Source organism: Petaurus breviceps, unplaced genomic scaffold (assembly GCF_028583685.1).
Source record: "Petaurus breviceps papuanus isolate PSGF00001 unplaced genomic scaffold, PetGlider_PUasm1.0 38, whole genome shotgun sequence".
In the NCBI taxonomy this organism is placed as follows: Eukaryota; Metazoa; Chordata; class Mammalia; order Diprotodontia; family Petauridae; genus Petaurus; species Petaurus breviceps.
In genome coordinates this window covers 66,252,509-66,272,135 of record NW_027186304.1, presented here as the reverse complement: position 1 = coordinate 66,272,135, position 19,627 = coordinate 66,252,509, and the positions used below count along the sequence as shown (strand labels likewise).

The 19,627-nt window shown below is 35.9% G+C and overlaps 1 pseudogene; it reads right to left on the bottom strand.

Moving 5' to 3' along the window:
• Window positions 1–4,067: 4,067 nt before the first annotated feature.
• LOC138170264 (myosin light polypeptide 6-like) overlaps window positions 4,068–19,627 on the bottom strand; it is a 49,759-nt pseudogene continuing 34,199 nt past the window's right edge.

Sequence of the window (19,627 nt, the reverse complement as noted above, 5' to 3'; positions counted from 1 at the left end):
TCAGAGAAATTTGAGAAAAGTTGTTTGAAATGTTGCAGAGTCAAAGTAAGCAGAACCAGAAGAGAAAATGTATTATTAAATTTCAAAACAACAGTTTTGAAAGAATTAAGATCTTTGGTCAATGTAATGACAAATTATAATTCAATGAAATAATGTATGCTACCTGTCTCCTGCCAAAAAAAGTGATGGACTAAAGATATGGAATGAGAATTGTATTTTTGGACATGGTTGTTGTGGGAATTTTCTTCACTTGACTATACTTAGTAAAATGCATGGCACATAGTAGGTATTTAATATATTCTTGATGATCAGACTCTAATCAAGCATTAGTCAAACATATATAAGCATCATTATTATAATAGTTTTATTTTTCTTTTCTTTATTTTCTATGTAAAGGAATAAGAAAGAGAAAATGAATTCCTGTGGGTATAATTTATGAACAATTACAATAATAATAATAATAAACTTTTAAAAAGGGAAATAAAGAAAATTAACATTTCCTTTTTTTGTCATTTTATTCCATGGAAGAAGAAATAGACATTTTTAGTCCTTGGAAAGTTGAAAGGGAAGACCTGAATAATTCGCTTACTAATTTCTACAAGATCACAAAATAAATGTAATAAGTGGCACTGCATTGTCATCCTCCCCTTCCCAATTATTCAGAAGAAGAAGTTAAGTGATTTCATTAAATTCGCAGAAGAATCCAATTTAATCCATGAAGCATTTATTTGGTGCTTCTTATAGACACAGTACTGTACCAGGAGCTAGGGATCCAAGAACAAAACAAAAATTCATCTCTGTCCTCAAGAAACATCCTATGAGGGTGGCACCTAGGCCTTTGTTTTACATTCAGTTATTAAACTGTAAAACAAAAGGAAAAAATAAATAAATCTAGAGTAGTAGGAACAGAACAGGTAAAAATAAATGCTAGAGAAAATACTATTTTGAAAGGACTGGGGAACTGTTTCATATATATGTATATGTGAAGGTGAGATAATTATAATAATTATAATTTAATAATGGCTTTTACTTGACACTTTACGGTTTAAAAAGTGATTTACAAATATCTCATTTGATCATTACCATGATGCTAGAAAGTGGGTACTACTGTTTTCTCCATTTTACACAAGTATAAACTAAGGCAAAAAGAGGTTGAGTGACATGACCAGAGTCATACGACTAAGTATCTGAGGATATTTGAACTCAGATCTTCCTGACTCCAGGTCCAGTCCTCTTATCTACTATACTGTTGTTGGATAACAATGGCAAAGAAAAGAATGGGGGAAAAATCACACATAATGGTATTACTTAGAAAAAAAAAACTTGTTGAGAGAACATTGTTGGATTTTAGACTTATTTTTTCATCTTCATAACATTTTTTTTTCCTTTTTGGAGGGTGAAAGGCAGGGCAATTGGGGTTAAGTGACTTGCCCAAGGTTACCACTGTTAAGTGTTAAGTGTCTGAGGCTGGATTTGAACTTAGGTCCTCCTGACTCCAGGGCCAGTGCTCTACTCACTGCGCCACCTAGCTGCCCCTCCATAACATCTTTATGAGAACAATATATTCAAATATTATGAGTATCTTTGATGAAAATATGAGAAGTGAAGGTAAAGCTTTTGGAGATAATTTTCTAAGGAGTACATTTCTACATCTTTACAATCATTTATGTAAACCATTATACTACACCCACAGATGTTTTTGGTGGAAACTTATTACTCAGGAAATGTTTTTCTGCTTGTCACAAAAAATTCCCAGAATTTCTAGGGTTCTGGAAACCTTTAATTTAACTTGAGAGAGATTACCACAAATTCCCATGGGGCTTTGAGGCTTGTCATCTGTCAGACCACATAAGATAGCAAGTTTCTGATATATATTTCCAATTTACCAGGTCATGTGTTGCTAATTATTCAGTAAGTGCTAAAATTTGTAGACTGCAATAATGTATCACAGCTTCTACCATTAACTTGCATAATGTGCATTGATGACTAAGTATGAGGTCCTTCAAGACAACCCTTCTGTAATTTTTTGTGGTGAGGCTCTAGTCCAGGATTGCCATTATTAAATCTCTAAATTTCCAAAAATCCAAAAACATATCTCAGACATTTGTTTGCAGCTCCATTGTTGATGTAAGGTTGATTGAGTTTTTGTAGATGTTGCCTAAGAGAAAGGTGTTTTGATATATTTTTTTTTTTGCATTTTAGTCTTTTTGTGGAATCCATCCAGAGGGGAAAAACACTTCAAAGGACACTGAATCCATCCAATGACATGTACTTGTCAGGTTTGACTCTCTTTCAGTATTATGTCTACTAATTTCAAAACAATTTCTGTAGGTTTTTGACAAATTGATCAATTGTCTTCCTGCTTTTTTGGGAGGAGTAAGTATAATCTTTGCATAACTTCCTTAGAGCAAGGGGCCCTGTGTTTCATTAATATTTTATGTTTTAGTTAAGATAATTTCAAAATCTACCATGGGTTTAAAGTATACTTTAAGATTGATATTATTTACATTTTACTTGCTTTAAATGTGTTTTTAATTGAGTTTTGATTTCAAAATGCCCATAAGTCTCAATGTAGAAAACATGACATTTGTAAGTATCACCTTTGCCCATTGGTTCAATTTAACTTCTGAATTCAAGCTCAAAAGTTTTAACCTCTAGTATTCTTAGGTATATACTAAAAATTATATATTTATCAAGTTCAAATTACTTAGGCAGATAATTGGAAGAAAATTCTATAAAATGTTAATGTAGTTTATTGATGAAACCAAATAGCTTGATGTCAAACATGGCCATAAACTGATTAATAACATATTTAGATTATATTCCTTTTTAACTCAAAAGTCATATTTTAGGTCTATTCAGGAGTCTAATAAAGTATTTAGGACTGGAAAGAACTAAATTGGAATTAAACTAGAAGATGCCCCATTTTACATTAGTTATTCTTGGCATATTGTTGTTGGCAGGTTGTAAATCAAGAACAGTTTCCTTGTGGGATACCAGATACTCAAGTGCTCTCACTACACTAGGCTCTACTTTAAATATTTGTAATACATGAATAACCTATAACTACTGAATTAAGTCAAAAATTTTATGCTAATCAACAAAAATAGTATCAATATTCTCGCATTTTCAGGAGAAAAATGATAAATTTTTAATGGGTTATGCTTTATACCCCAGGGTTTTTTTTTTTTAGCACAATCTTTTTGCTTCTCAGTCTATATATTGTTTTCTTGTAACTATTTATAGATTTTTTTTAGTAATACCAAATATGAATGATTTGTATAAAGTACTAAGACACATAATTGGTCTATACTTAGAGAGATCATTGATATTTTTCAGGTCTTTCTAATATATATGTAACTTCTTTTTTTGAATAAAAGTGGGATTAGGCTTGAGACCTGAAGGAAATTCACAAAATACTTTGCTAACATTCCACACACACTTCTGTGAAGCATTGGAACAAATTAGTGTGGTTCCTAGTGAGACCCACCATTTTAAAGTATTACAGAGAAGATAGAATTTCAATTACTATGTTTGACATATATATACATTTGACATATATATATATATTATTGTTCATTGTAATATTGGCAATAAGGTTTTCATTAGATCCAATTTGCACTTTCATTTTGCTAGAATTTTTTCAACCATGTGGACCAGAAATTTTCTGTCTCTTCCTTCTTTGGGTATCCTCTCTTTCTTCCAATTTCATAGATTCTCAAGTCTCTGTACTAATGTTTTTCTGTTAATTTTAAATTGTTTATTTTGCTCTTTATTCTCTTTGACCTGTTGTTTTACTTTGCCCTTTCCCTTTTGTTGTGTTATTGTTTGTCTTCTGTTCTCCAAGAGGACTAATGACATCAGGAAGGTGATGTCTTTTTTTTTGTCTAGGAACAGATAGTAAATTTTTTTGGTCAAAGCAGAGAGCAAGTAGGCCAAAGAGGACATATGGTGAGATTTATAATTAAGGATGTAGTTAGTTAGTTGTAGTTAGTTGCCTCAGAGGCAAGAGGATAATTTTCACTCTGGGAAAATTAGGGGGTTCTTTGTGGAAAGGTGAGTCATTCTCAGCCATTCAGCACTGTCTATATTAGCTCTTCACAGTTGATACAACCGTTGCTGTCTTCATGCCCTACCACTAACACTTCCACTTCTTCCTCTGTCATCTTCTCACCGGGGATGATGAGGACATGTCATGCTTCAGCCCCTATGACTGTGCTGTTCCCTTTCTTATCAAATACCCCAAACCCTTCTGTATAACCTTCACATGTGCCCTGGTCCTTATTCTTTGCTGCGATCTGCAGCATTGGCAGAAAGTGTTCAAAGTTCAGCACCTTCACATTCATCTCATCTCTTGGAATTCCCCGAGACCTTGAGTACTCAGCATTGGTGGGTTTCTATCCCAGGGCTTACATCACGTCCCCACGCTGGCTGTATAAGATCTTTCCATCCCCTGTTCAAACAGCTGGAAGGCCTCCTTGAACTCTGCTGTCTGATCCTCTATGAAGTCACACGCTTTGGCCACACAGCTCACTCGCTCCTTCTACTGCTGCTGCTGTATGTAATGGTTCCATTTCTCTCTAGGAAGTTGATGTCTTGACCTGCAAGTGAATTGAATTTAAGTGAGGCAGAACTGTGCAAAGTCATCAACCTCACTCTCTCATTCAGAGTCATTGGCATAGGTCAGGATGACTGTTGATGGCCCCAGATGCAGTGGGAGACCCTGGTCTTTTTAAGTTAAAGTCTTTCCCAGGTCTCAGTTTGTCTGAGGCAACACCCATCCAGTGATCAAAGGCTAGGTAAGAATTGAGGCAAAAGATGGTCTAGTTTGACTTCTCAAAAGAAGTGTGGGAGGGGAAGACCCTCAGATGTTCAGTGGAAAAATCATGAACTTTTGTTTGTCTTTTAATTGCTATCGCAAGAGGGACTAAAATTTGATTCTTTTTGTTTTTGTATTTTGTTTGTATGTTTTTATTCTATTGTCTTTAGGTGATATGGCATTCAAGTTGTCTACTGTATATACCAGAAATATATTTATATAATATTCAAATGCCTCCTCTCACATTTTCAATAGTCCTCTCAAGTTCCTTCTTCTATGTGTTTCATGTCTGTTTTTACAAATATTCCTCCTGTTTCTTCTTGTGGTGATAGTTACAACATATACTGCTATGGACAAGTACTGAAATGTATTTACCCTTAAGTGGCACAGTAGATAGGATACTAGACCTGGAACTGGGAAGATCTAAGTTCAAAACCAATCTTAGATACTAGTTGTATGACCCTGAGCAAGTCCCTTAATCTCTCTCAGCCTCAATTTCTTAATCAGTCAAATGGGGATAATAATAGCACCTACCTCTTTCTGCTATTAGGAGGATAAATAGGAAAATATTTGTAAAGCACTTTGCAAAACATAAAGTACTATATAAATGCTAGCTCTTATTATTTTTATACTTCTCATTAAATATTTTAGAAGAATATATTTTTTTCATGATGGTAATGGCAAATATCAGCTTTTAAATATTAGTCTGACTAGTTATAATTCTTCTGCTATTTAGATTCCTTCTATAACTCAAAAAGAGATCTTTTCTGAATTCCAGTTTAAATGTAGCCATCAGTTTTTCAAAATTACTGGAGATATGGGTATTGTTCTTATCCATGTCATCACTAGGCATATTTTCTGGAGTTTGTCTTAAAGATTTTAGATGACTTCTTGTTTTCCTATTGTTTTTGCTTTTGATTTAAGGAGCTTTTCCATTATGTCTCTTAGGTTATCTTACCTAGGCTTAGGGGTTAAGCTATCTTATAAGATCATCTTGCTTTGATCTGCAATATATTATTGTGTATCTTGGGGATGACAGTACCATTGACAAGTATCACAAATGCCTTCTTTATGCGTGGTAAGTTTTGTTTCTAATTTTGTTGTGGTACTGACACACAATTAAGGTATTCATGTCTTCAGGCTATTTCAACTGTATGATTATCCACTGTACAGTTCAGAAACATCTCCACTCCATGCTAGAGTTTCTACCCTAAAAAAGAGGGTATGATTATCATCCAAATATCAAACTAATTAATTTAACTAGTTAATTAATAAGCTAATTTTAAGTATGTATATTGTGAAAGGGTTGGCCACAAGATGACTTTTTTTTTCCTGACATGGTAATTCATGAAGACCACATATCAGTGGATAGTGTTCCCACACCATTGCAAGTATGGATTCCTCAGGTAGTAAGATACCTGTCCAGACTAATTGTGGCAATAGCTCTGCTGTACTCTGAATTCATCAGATCATACTTGGAGATCTGTTTTGGATTCCTCATTTTAAATGGAAACTGACAAACTTTTATATTCAGAAAAGTGCAACAAGGATGATGAAGGATATGAAAATATATTTCTTATGAAGAATTTGAAGAACTAAGGATAGAAAAAGTCCAGAATGCAAAAATGAGGATTTTTAATGTTGAGAAGATTAAGGATTAACATAATATTTATTTTCACATTTTTAAGGTATAGCATCAAGAAGAAGGATTGGAATTATTCTTTGGATCTACAGTGGTGAAGATCAATGAATAGATGTTTTTAAAAGGCATGTTTTTGTTCAATATAAAGAGGTTTTTTTAAATGAAGAATAGTCCCAAAGTGGAATAGTTACGCTGGGGAAATCATCTAACTTCTCTGGGGCTCATTTTTCTTGTTTGTAAATCAAAAAGATGGAGAAAATGTGTTGCAGGGCCTTTTAGCTTTGGAAGTCTGTTATTGCATTCGAGTAACTAGTATTTCTTAGCAAATGAGATTCTAGTCTTATGAAACAGAGCAAAGAAGGAACTGTGGGTGTAGGACATCGATGGGGCCAGATGGCAGAGTGAAGTGGTTGTCCTATCATATGCCTGTACTCAACATGAAGGGAGATCATTACTTTTGTCTGAAGCTGCCAGCAGCTCTGTTTGGGGGCTTTGGCTGACCTTTTCTTGCATTTGATCCCAGCCTGGCTGAGCTCCTGCTGAAGGAAAGATCTGAAGAATTTGGATCTCAAATTGGGGGTGGGAATTCTTGCCTTCAATTTTAGTACAAATTACTTGAACTTGAACGGAAAAGTGGAGTTCCACAAAGTGTTTGGAGGAGGGGAACAGTGATTTGTAAAATTTTCTGAAAGAAGGGATTCTGGGGAACTCTGATCATAATCATGTTTTGGTTTCTCCAAAGTAATTAGGAAATATTGTTCCAATTACAGGCAAGAATGCTTTTTTCGAAGTCAGTGTTCCCTTAGAATACCCAATGGTTGTTGTTAGTGTTTTTTGAAAAAGTTTTTTTTGTTGAAAGTGTCTGTTCCATATGACTGGTCTATAGTTGGGCCACTCCTCCAACCTTTTTTGGAACTACACTTTCCTGTTCAAGTAATTTGTGATAAAAATGGAAGTGGAGGATTCCCACCCCTAGGCTGAGATCCAAATTCTTAATGATCTTTCCTTTAGCAGGAACTCAGACAGGCTAGGATCAAACACAAGAAAACGTCAGCCAAAACCCCCAATATGTTGCTGCCTCCCCTATCCCTGACTTCTCAAATGTTTATAGACTAAACAATCATTGGTTTGACCATTTTGTCATCAGATTAGAAAAAGTATCAATGTAGTTCTAGGGAATGTGACTTCCTGACGCACAAACCATCGTTCAATTCCAATTTAGCAAACAAGCATTGATTAAGTACCTTCTGTTTGCCTTGCTCTGGATAAAATCACAAAAAGAAAACAAATCCTGAAGCTTGAAGAAAATGCTTCCCCTCTACTTTATTACAATAAACTCCCTGCTACCAGAGGTCAGAGATTGTGTATTTAAGGAAATGAAGAAAGGAAATTTGTATAGTTGTGTTTATTTGCCATTGCCATGGTACTGTATTAAAAAAAATAAACCCTGGCTTTTATTTGTTATTTTTTATTTTGGAAGATTTTTTTAAGGTGTTCAAAACAACATCCCTCTTTCATTAAAAATGTTAATTTCAGGGCACAAACTTGAGAAATTCAGAAGCAGAGCATTTGAAGAAGAAGCATGAAAAAGAAAATTTTCAAACATTTCCTAACAGATTTCTAAACTGAATCCTGAACAATGATGTAATTTTTTTTCATGGTGGTCTACAAATGTCTATAAAAGTTATTGAAAGTAATTGTAGAAAACAACAGGAAATCTAAATGAATTGGTCTTTTATTACAAGTCGTGTAGGAGGTTTTCCTCCCTCCAGGGATTGAGATGGTGAATAAGAGGTTCAGTCTATTAAGCTGCAGCATCATTTGACAGTGGGATGTTGAAGTCAGGGTGCAGAAGTTACTTCCTCTGGCAAATTTCATTTCCATAAAGGCCTGATTTTCATGTGTGTGTATGAGTATGCTTGCATGTGTGTATGTGTGTATGGTGGGGAAGTAAACAGAGAAAGATTCTCCTAAAATGTGCTTTTTTCCCCCTTTATTCTTTTTGGAAAAAATTTTATTTAGCATGATTAAAGAATCTCATAAATACAAAGTTTAATCACACTGAATGAAATAATATGATATATGAATCATATGATACAATATAATATAATTTATCATTAATATAATATTTCTTATAGAACATTTCCTGATATCAGTAATGGGGTTCATGTGGTAGCTGGTGAGGATTGATGGAACATGGCCAGGACACATATACTAGAAAGACACTCTAGAATAGAATAAGAGACAAGAATACGTGTCAAGTTTAGTAGGAGAGGAAGTAAGGAGGAATAGGGAGAATATCAGGGGATCTGGGAAGCAGTAATATGTGAAGTCAGGACCGGTAGGCCATCAGTGTCAGGTAGTGCCATTGGGGTATAACAAGTGGATGGTGTCAGGAGAGCATGGTGTCAAGCAAGAAGGCAGATGGCATGCAGGGAAGATTGGCAGTAGAAAACAGGGATCCAGGCAAGTTCTGACTTTCTAGTCACTTTCTAGAAGGTGGGATTCTTGGACTATGGAAGAGGCAAAGGATTCAAGTAGGAATGTAAATATGGGGGAAAGTGGTAAAGACTGCAGATAGGACTAGGGCAAGAGGTAGATCTGTATTATAAGAAGTCATTGGCCCAGTTTTTTTTAATCTGGTTACAGAGTCAGATAAGGGCCAGTGCTTTATATTTTTCCTTGCCTTACCTTGCCTTGCCCTTCCTTGTGTTTCCTTGTCTTGGCTTCCCCTTCTAATTCCCTTTTCCCTTCCTTTTCCCCTTCCCCTTCTCTCTTAAAGGACCAAGGTCTCCTATTACACCCTGGGCTGTCTCCAGTCATTCTAACTGATATCCGGCCACTGGACCCTGATGGCTAATGAAGCAAAAGTGAGACTGGTGGCTTTGCACAGCCCTCCCTCCCTCAAATTGGAGTAAATTGAAGTCATATCATCATGTCCCTAATGTCATAGTCCTCTTTGAGAATGAATAACAAACAAAAATTTCTCACATATATCTGGTATTATCTATCTGTCATTTACATGAATATATCTGTTGTTTATATATACATTTTACATATGTAAATGTATATATAACACATGTACACAGAGCAATCTATACAAGCGTGTGTATGTCTATGTGCATACATCTATGTATGTGCATATACATATATAAAAAAGGAGATGTATGTATATATGTATGTATACACATGTAAACGAGGAGTGCTCATAGTCTAATGGTAGAAACAACATAAAAACAATTATGTACAAATAAGTGGCTACATACAGGATAAATTGGAAATGACCAAGAGAAGGAATAGAGTAGAATTAAGGGGTTTGAGAAAGGCTTTTTTTATAGAAGATGGGTTTTTGGCTGAGACTTGAAGGAAGTCAGAGAAGTCAGGAGGCAGAGAGAAGGAGAGAATTCCAATAGGGCAAAAAAAAATGCTTGGAATCAGGAGATGGAATTTCTTGTTCAAGGAATAACATGGAGGTCAGTGTCATTGGATCACAGGGTACAGATTGGTGGGGGAGGGTGTGTAAGGTGTAAGAAGACTGAAAAGATCTGGAGGGACCAGTTTATGAAGTGCTTTGTACACCACACAGATAGTGTATTTGATCCTAGAGGTGATGGGAAGTGACTGGAGTTAGAAAGGGGTGTGTGTGTGTGTGTGACTGGTCAGACATTCTGCAGGATGATCACATTGACTACTGAATGGAAGATGGATTGGAGGTAGGGAGAGATTTGTGACGTAAAGATCAGTCAGCAGGCTATTTTCAATAATCCAAGGATGAGGTGATAAGGACCTGCATCAGGGTCATGACATTGCCAGAAAAGAGAAAGGGAAATATAGGGGAGGTGCTTCTAAAGTACAATCAACAGGACTTGGCAACAGATTAGATGTGTTGGGGGGAGAGTAGTCAAGGATGACACCTAGGTTTTGAGCCTGGGCTACTGGGAAAATAATGGTAACCTCAGCTGTAATAGGAAAATGAGGAAGTAGAGGATATTTTAAAGGAAATAAATTCAGTTTTAGACCCGTTGATTATAAGATGTCTAAAGAACATTCGGTTTAAGATGTCCAACAAGCAGCTGGAAATGTGATACTGGAGGTCAGCAGTGAAGTTAGGGCTAGACAAGTAGATTTGAGAATCATAGACATCAAGATGGTAATTGCATCCAAATGAGCTGATGAAATTGCTAAGAATATGGAGATACTTAGAAGAAGAGAGCCTAGGACAGAGCCCAGTCTGAAGTCGCACTGGAAAGGTAGGTTAGAACCATGTTATATAGGGCTTTAAAAACTAGAGTTTATTCAAGAGACAAAAGGAAATGACTGGAGTTAATTGAGTAAGAAAGACAAATAGTAAGATTTGTGCTTACGGAAGATTCCTTTGTCAGAAATATGTAGAATGGCCTGGAATGGTGAGAAACTCGAGGCAAGGAGATCAATTAGGAGGATATTGTAATAATCTAGGCAAGAGGGCATAGGTCCTGAACCATAATGGTAGGTGTGTGAAGGGAAAGAAGGGGTCAGATGTGAGAAATGTTATGAAGGTCAAAACAGCAAGATTTATGAACTTGATGGGTTATGTGGGGGGAGGCGAGTGAGGAGAAGATAATGACATTTACCAGTTGATTGACAGTTCTTATTTTTCCAAATCTTTTAATTTTTTTCATTCTTTTACACTCTCTTCAAGATCAGAAGGTTTATTTTGTCTTGCAATTCTATCTTCCCCAGTGTTTCCTCTCTCTTAAACACAGTTCTCTCTATCCTCTCCTCTTTCCCTCTTGAGTTTGATATATTTCTTTTTTTAATAATTAGGTAATTTATTTTTCATTTTCAACATTCACTTCCATAAGATTCTGAGTTTTAAATTTTCTCCCAATCCCTTTCTTTCCTCTCCCCAAGAAGGCATGCAATATGATATAAGCTCTACTTACACATTCATATCAAACATATTTTTACAATAGTCATGATGTAAATAAGAATTAGAACTAATGGGAGACACCACAAGAAAGAAACAAAACAAAACAACAAAAGAAAAGGAGATGAAATAGTATGCTTCTATCTGCATTCAGACTCCAAAGTTCTTTTGTTTTTTTTAAGCAATTGGGGGTAAGTAACTTGCTCAAGGTTACACGGCCAGTTATATCTGGGTGTGGTGCTAAGGATCTGAGCCTGGATTTGATCCCCAGGTCATCCCGACACTGGAGCCGGTGCTCTTACTCGCTGAGCCACCTGGCCACACCCTAAAGTTCTTTATCTGGATGTGGATAGCATTTTCCTTCTTAAGTCTTTTCCTTGCATTGCTGAAAAGAGCTCAGTCTATAAAAGTCAGTCATTGTACAAAGTGGCTGTTAGTATGTACAATGTTCTACTGGCTCTTCTCATTTCATTAAGCATCAGTTCATATATGTCTTTCCAGGTTTTGCTAAAGTCTGTCTGTTCCTCATTTCTTATAGCACAATATTATTCTATTACATTCATATACTACAATTTGTTTAGCTATTCCCCAGTTGATGGACATTCCCTTAATTTCCAATTCTTGGCCACCAAAAAAAGAACTGCTATAAATATTTTTGTATATGTGGGTCCTTTTTTCCATTTTTATGATCTCTTTGGGATGCAGACCTAGAAGTGGTATTGCTACGTCAGAGGATGTGTACAATTTTATAGCCCTTTGGACATAGTTCCAAATTGCTCTTTAGCATGCTTGGATCAGTTTAAGATCCATCAAGTCCATCAACAATGCATCAGTGTTGCAATTTTCCCACATCTCCCACATTTATTATTTTCCTGTTTTGTCATGTTAGTCAATCTGATACGTGTGATGTGGTACCTTAGAATTATTTTGATTTGCATTTCTCTGATCTATAGAGATTTAAAGCATTTTTTCAAATGACTATAGATAGCTTTAATTTCTTCCTCTGAAAGCTGCCTGTTCATATCCTTTGAACATTAATCCATTGGACAATGACTTGAATTCTTATAACTTCTACTCAGTTCTTTATATGTTTTAGAAATCAGAGACACTGGCTGTAAAAATTGTTTCACAGCCTTCTGCTTCCCTTCTAGTCTTGGTTGCTTGGGTCTGACATATTTCATATATGGGGTAATGATGGGCCATAGGGAATTCCCTCATTTTGATTTTTCAGAACCACATTTCATGTTCATACTCCTAGGTAAATATTGAATTAGCCCTGGTGCCAAGGTACCAAGAACTATGCCATGTTGGGACAGTAGTATGTGTCAGAGTCCAATAATTTTCAGGTTGAGAACTTTTTGGTAAACAGTGGAAGTAAACTAGCCTTTGCTGAAACCCATTCCTGATCCTTTCCTACACGTGGCTCAAGTATATTGCCACCTAGTGGACAAGGTATGTATTCTACTCCTTTCCTGAATTAATTAATTTATTTTTCTTTAGGTTTTCTTTAGGTTTCACTCAAAGACATGTCAGGTATGGAAAACTGCTGCTAAAGTACCTTTAAGTACAAACTGTAACAGACACCATGTTTCCATACAATCCAATCCACTGACATGTCTGTAAGCAGAGAAATGAAGATCCTGGGGCCCAAGAAATTCCTCAGGTAGAACAGCAGTCCAGACATAGAAGCTCCCATGTTGAGGATGCTCTAATTGTCTTGAGAAAAGAGGGAATGGGACACGTGGCTGAAGAACATACAAATGAAGATAAATAGTTGAAGCAGGCCCCATTCAGAATAAGAAATTTAATGGAAATATATGGCAACAAATTTATTCATTCTGTGCCTGTTAAGCAATCAGGCAGATTGCCAAAAGCCAGAGAAGAAAATCAGTCATCACCTTAGTGATTTCTTCAGTCCACATTCTCCCTCACCCTACAAATCTAGGGAGTTTTCAAAAACTTGCCATCTCTACCTCCACAGTGTCTCTCTCACATCTTTCCCCTTCTTTCTTCTCCTGGCAGCTAGGTGCCTCAGTGGATGGAGGAACACTGGAAGTGAAACCAGGAAGACCTAAATTCAAATCCTGCCTCAGACAATTACTAACGGTATGACTGGGAAAGTTATGTAACTTCTGTCTGATTCAGGTTCTTCTTCTGTAAAATGGGGATGATAATAGCACATCCCTACAAAGGCTGTTGTGAAGATAAAATGAAATATTTGTCAAGCATCTTACAAACTTTAAAATGGTATATAGATACTAGAAAATATTATCCTCATCATCATAATCATCATTATTAAATTATACATGTGTGGTCATAACTGTGGTTCAGGCCTTCTTTTTCTGTCACCTGGACTGCTGCAGTTACCTTGTCATAATTCCACTTCAAATAATGTTTACCTCTATTTCCACTGCTACGAAAACAATTTTTCCTAAACTACAAGTCAAACCATGTAATTCACATACTCAAAGTCCAACAGCTCCCTAATGCTTCAAGGATCAAATATATGTCTCTGTGTAGTTTTAAAAGCTCTGAATAACCTGTACCCAACAAACTTTTCTAACCTTATCATAAATCCTTCCATCCCACACTCTGTTTCTGTCAAACTGGATTTCTTGTTGTCCTCACTTATGACTGCTCCATTTCCTTTCTCTGCCCTTAGACTGACTGTCCACCATGATTGGAATGTACCCCTTTCTAACCTCAACCTCTTAAAATTCTTTATTTGTTTATTTCTTTTAAAATTGGGCTTAAGGTGCGTCTTTTAAGATTTTATATTCTTGGGTTCAAAGATCACTGGGGATAGTGACTGTGGCTATGAAATGAAGAGTTCTGGCAAATCTGGACAGCATACTAAAAACATCATCTTGCTGACAAAGGTTCATAGTCAAAGCTATGGTTCTTCCAGTAGTAATGTATGAGAGGTGGACTATGATGAAAGTTGAGTGCCACAGAATTGACATTTTTGAATTGTAGTGCTGGAGAAGACTTTTGAGAATCCCTTGAACAGCAAGGAGATCAAATAAGTCAATACTTATTAAGAAATTAATAGGGATGGCTAGGTGGTGAAGTGAATAGAGCATCGGTCCTGGAGGCAGGAAGACCTGAGTTCAAATACAGCCTCAGAAACTTAACACAAAAACTAGCCGTGTGACCTTGGGCAAGTCACTTAACCCCAATTTCCCTCCCCTCCCTTAAAAAAAACCTAAAAATAAAGAAATTAATTCAGGTTCTTCACTGGAAGGTCAAATACTGAAGCTTAAATATTTTGGACTCATAATGAGAAGACAGGACTCATGGGAAAAGACCCTGATGTTGGGAAAGATTGAAGGCAAAAGGATGCCAGAAGATGAGATAGATATAGTATCATGGAAACAACAAACATGAACTTGGGAAGACTTTGTGAGATTGTGGATGGTAGAAGTGGCTGATGTGCTGTGGTCCATGGGGTAATGAAGAATCAGACATGACCAAATGATTGAACAGCAGCAAAACAGGTACCTTCCACATACATGAAGTCTTTCTTGATCACCACCTCCTTCACTGCCCATAGTGTCCCTTCAATTTACCTCAAAATTATTTTGTGTGTGTATATATATATGTGTGTGTGTGCATGTGTGTATACATACATATGGATGTATGTATACATGTACATTTATGTATATATTTGTGTGTTTATATACATATGACTATATAAAGAATGTTCCAAAAGTCTTAGTGCAGTTTTAAGCTACTATTGTTCAAAATGTCACCAAGACCAAAGATGTGTGTGTGTGTGTGTTTGTGTGTGTGTGTGTGCAAGTGTGCATATTTTTCCCAAAAGAATATAATCTCTTTCAGGACAGTTTTCATATTTTCTGCTTTGTACTGTCAGCATCCAGCATAGGGTAGGTACTTAGTATATTTTTGTTGATTAATTTATGTTGTATTAATGAGCTATGACACATAAATTGATAAAGCTTGCCATGGAGACCTTTTGTCCCACAGTTTTACCTTCTTTTATTTTCCCCTAGATCCTGAAGTTGGAAGGGATTTCAGAGACCAGTTAATTAAAGAATGACCTAAAGTAAGAATTCCATCTCCAGTATCCTAGATAGGTGGTTATCCAAGCACTGCTTGAAGGTCCGTACTGATGAGAAAAAAAACTGATTTCTTAGACAGTACATTCCAATTTTGGATTATTAGAATCTTTCCCCCCATAATAATAATGCAAAATTTTCTTTGCTTAATGAGTTACCATGTGTGTATGTGCCTATGCATGTGTGTTTATATTGTGTATATGTACATGTGTATTCAGTATCAGATGGCCAGTCTGCTAGTGCTATGCCTTTCTTAGAAATTAGATTTGGTCCATTTCCAGTATTGTACTCAAAACCTTTCCATTATGGTAGATCCTGTTAGCAACTGGCTTTCACTGGCATAACCTTTGAGAACCCAGGCTCATCTCACAATGACATAATGGCATGAATAGGCTATAATATAGAAATAGTGAGAAACTCTGAGGAAGAATAGCAGTAGTGGATATCATCAAGTAATTGTTTGAGGAAGAGATGATAGACTGATCCCTTTGCAAAAGTGAGGAATACCAGGTAGTCAACCAAAGAGCTAGTAGTCCTTTGATGTTGGAACAATGCAAGAACCATCTTCAGCCTATTATGTTGACCCTCCTCTCCAGCTTCAATCCCACCTTGAGAACAAATATCTAGGAGGGCATAGTCAAGTCTAGCACAGGATGGCTAGATATAGACAGGTGAAGGAATGGCTGAATGAATAAGATGACAGATCCATTGGAATAGCTGTATTTAATTGGATGTAATTTAGGATATTGTAGTTTTGCTACATTACCAGTCCATGTCATTTTGTAGCATACCTATAATGTTCTTTACCCTGTGCAAGCAATTCAACATATATTGTAACCTATTTCTTCCTAGGACGTCCCTACATTTAACTCTAGGTCACTTGCAATTTTGATTTTTTGGAGATTATGATCCACAATTATCAGCATCACTTGGATCACATTTAAAAAATGGAATTCATGTCCAGATCAGCTTGATATCATTAAAAACACCATACAATTTTCTGTAAACAATCCAGTCAGCTCTTTTTCTTTTATTCAGTTCTGGGTTTAACTCATCATCCATTTGCCATTCCTATCTAAGCTATATCTACTGATGAATTAAATCCAGGGACTATACTTCTAACTGTTTGCCATACTCTGAGAAAAAGGCATATTCGTTCATTTAATTTTTCTTTGTGAATTGTTCGGATATTTTTTTAAAGTGATTGTATGTGGTTTTGATACAACTTTGAAATTTTCTAATGCATTGAAAAAATAAATAAAATATCAACTGCAAACAGGAGCATTTTGCAGACTTCAGCATCTGTTTCTAAGACTTTACTATCCTTATTCTATTTGGATTCTGTTCAGAATGTCCTCTCTGACAGTGGCTAAGACATTTGATGAGTATTCACTGGCTGAATACATTTTAAATTCAGGTTATCTATCTTCATCTAGGCCGCAACTGCCGCAAGCCCTTCTTTAATTCCTTCCTAAGTAATTCCCTATATTACTCCCCACAGAAGCTACTCCAAACCTCATTTTTCCTCCTTAAGCATCTTATACCTCCTTTTTCCCTTTTCTCTTGGTAAAGACCTCACCTTTATTGAGAAAACTGAGGCCATTTAAACATGAGTTCTTTCTTCTCTGTGTCATCACAAAATACCTTGATATCATTCCCCATTCTCTCCTCCTTTCTCCTCTTGGTAAACTCTTCAGCATCCATGAGCTTAACTATTATTTCTATTCAAATAACTTTGGGTTCTATAAATACAGGCCTGGTATCTCCCTTGAGATTTAGTCCCCTATCACAAAACACCTATTGGACATTTCAAATTAGATGCCCTGGAAACATATCAGACTGAGCATGTCCAAAAACTGAACTCATTATATTTCCCTAAAAATCCTCTACTGCTCCAAACTTTCCTATTTCTGTCAAAGGCAACACATTCCACCCAGCCTTCCAGATGTATAACCTCAGCATTATCTTAAACTCCTCATTCTCTCTTACCTCACATATTCAATCAGTTGACAATTTTTTTTTTCTATTTCTGCCTCCACAACAACTCTCATGTATGACTCTGTTCCATGTACTACAAAGCTACCATCTTAGTTCAGGCCCTCATCATCTCTCACCCAGATTACTATAACACCTTCTTAACTGATTCCTCTCCTTCAAATTTATCCCTACTGCTATCAGTCCAACAAACAGCTTCGAAGGTGATTTTCATTAAGTAGACCTGATCCTGTCAGTCCCCTAATCAATCAATAGTAATAGCTCACTATTACCACTAGGATAACTTTCAAAAACTTTTACAATCTTGCCCCAACTATTATTTTGACATTGTTCTATATTGACATTTCTTCTTTCCAAACTCTTGTGAACCAACCAAACTTGACTTTTCTTTGTTTGTTTTATATGACAATTCCTGTTCTGTCTCTGCCTTTGCACTGGCCTTCTTCTAGGCCTAGAATCTACTTCTTCCTCACCTCCAAGTCACAAAATTTTTTTCTTTCAGGATGATGCTCAATTACTTCCTTTTCCACAAAACCTTTTTCAATTCCCCATACTGCTAATGTGTTCTCTCCCAAACTACCTTGCATTTTTTTGTTTTTATTCATTTGTATTAATTTTTTTTGTATTTATTTTCTCTGTTTATTTTTGTCTGTCTGTCTCTCCCCCTTCTTGGTCTTCCACATTAGAATATAAACTCTTTTCAAGTAAGCATCAGTTCTTTATTTTTTGCACCTTCACTGTCTAGCAAAGTGCTTGATGCACAGTAGGTACTTGATAAGTGGTTATTGAGTATATATCTCTGATTTATGCTACATTTTGCTCGATTTTGATAGACAAAATATCACTGGACAGAATTATTTCTGTAGTTATATTCATCGAGGAATCTTGTATGGTATTAATTAGCATATGCACATGAGATATCTTAGTGACCAAGAGCCTTTCAATTTCTATCTACCAAGTCAAACTCATTTTTGTTCTCAACAAAAAATAATTGCAATGAAATCTTCCATGTTGCGACAACAGGGTAAATAAAACTTGTGTGTCTGCTGTAGAAAAAACCTTCTGCAAAATTCTGCTTTTTCATATATTTATCCATTTTGCTTCCTATGGAAATTTATGACTATATCATTCTCAAAATTATTTTAGAAAAATTTTAAAAGTAGTTATATGGGTTGATGGTTACAAAAACTATGTAGGATTTTTGGTGACCTACAAGATCAATGTGACCCAATAGTGCAAACTAGTAATCAAAAAAGACAATATGATATTAGACACCATTAAGAGAGGCATAGTGTTCAAAATATAGAAGGGGAGAGTCCTTCTGTGCTCAGCTCTGTCTAGACCACATATTGACTATTATGTTCACATCTGGGCATCACATTTTAAGAAGGACATTGGGGGCAGCTAGGTGTCACAGTGAATAGAGCAACAGCCCTGGAGTCAGGAGGGCCTGAGTTCAAAGCTAGCCTCAGAAACTTGACATAATTACTAGCTGTGTAACATTGGGCAAGTCACTTAACCCCAATTGCCCTGCCTTCCTCCCTCAAAAAAAGGACTTTGACAATTTAGAGACAGCCAGAAGAGGGTTGTCTGGCTAGTAGTGGGCCAGAACCATTTCATAGACTGTCATATAGTAATTGAACAGATTTCCAAGGTAGAGTGTTCCTTCACATAAGAGGTCTTCAGGCAAGTCTGGATGATGCCATGCTAAGGATATTGTGAAGAAAATTCTTTCACAGAGATAGACTGGACTAGATTGTATATAGAATTTCTTATAGCTAACAGATTCTGTTATTCCTCTAAATTACATATTTAAAATTTTTTTTAACATCCATGATTTTTTTCTCCCAATTATATGATATCTTAGGGATGTTTTGAAAATTAGTTCCAAAATGCTTTTAAAATTGTGTCACCTTTAGGATGAAATTCTACATGTGTTTGCTATGGCTTGGTTGTTTCTCTGGCCTTTATTGTTTTTCATTTCCATTTTTAATTCCTCACATAGCATATCAGATATGAGAATCCAAACTGAGTTCTTCATGATGAGAATAGTGACAGAAATGCCCACAAATTTATTCTATTTTCTATCAATTCGCTGTCCTCTATTTCATGTATCAGTGCTTTTTAGAATATCTGACTTAACCAGATCACGTGATTTATCTCTCTATTCTTCATTTCAGGTT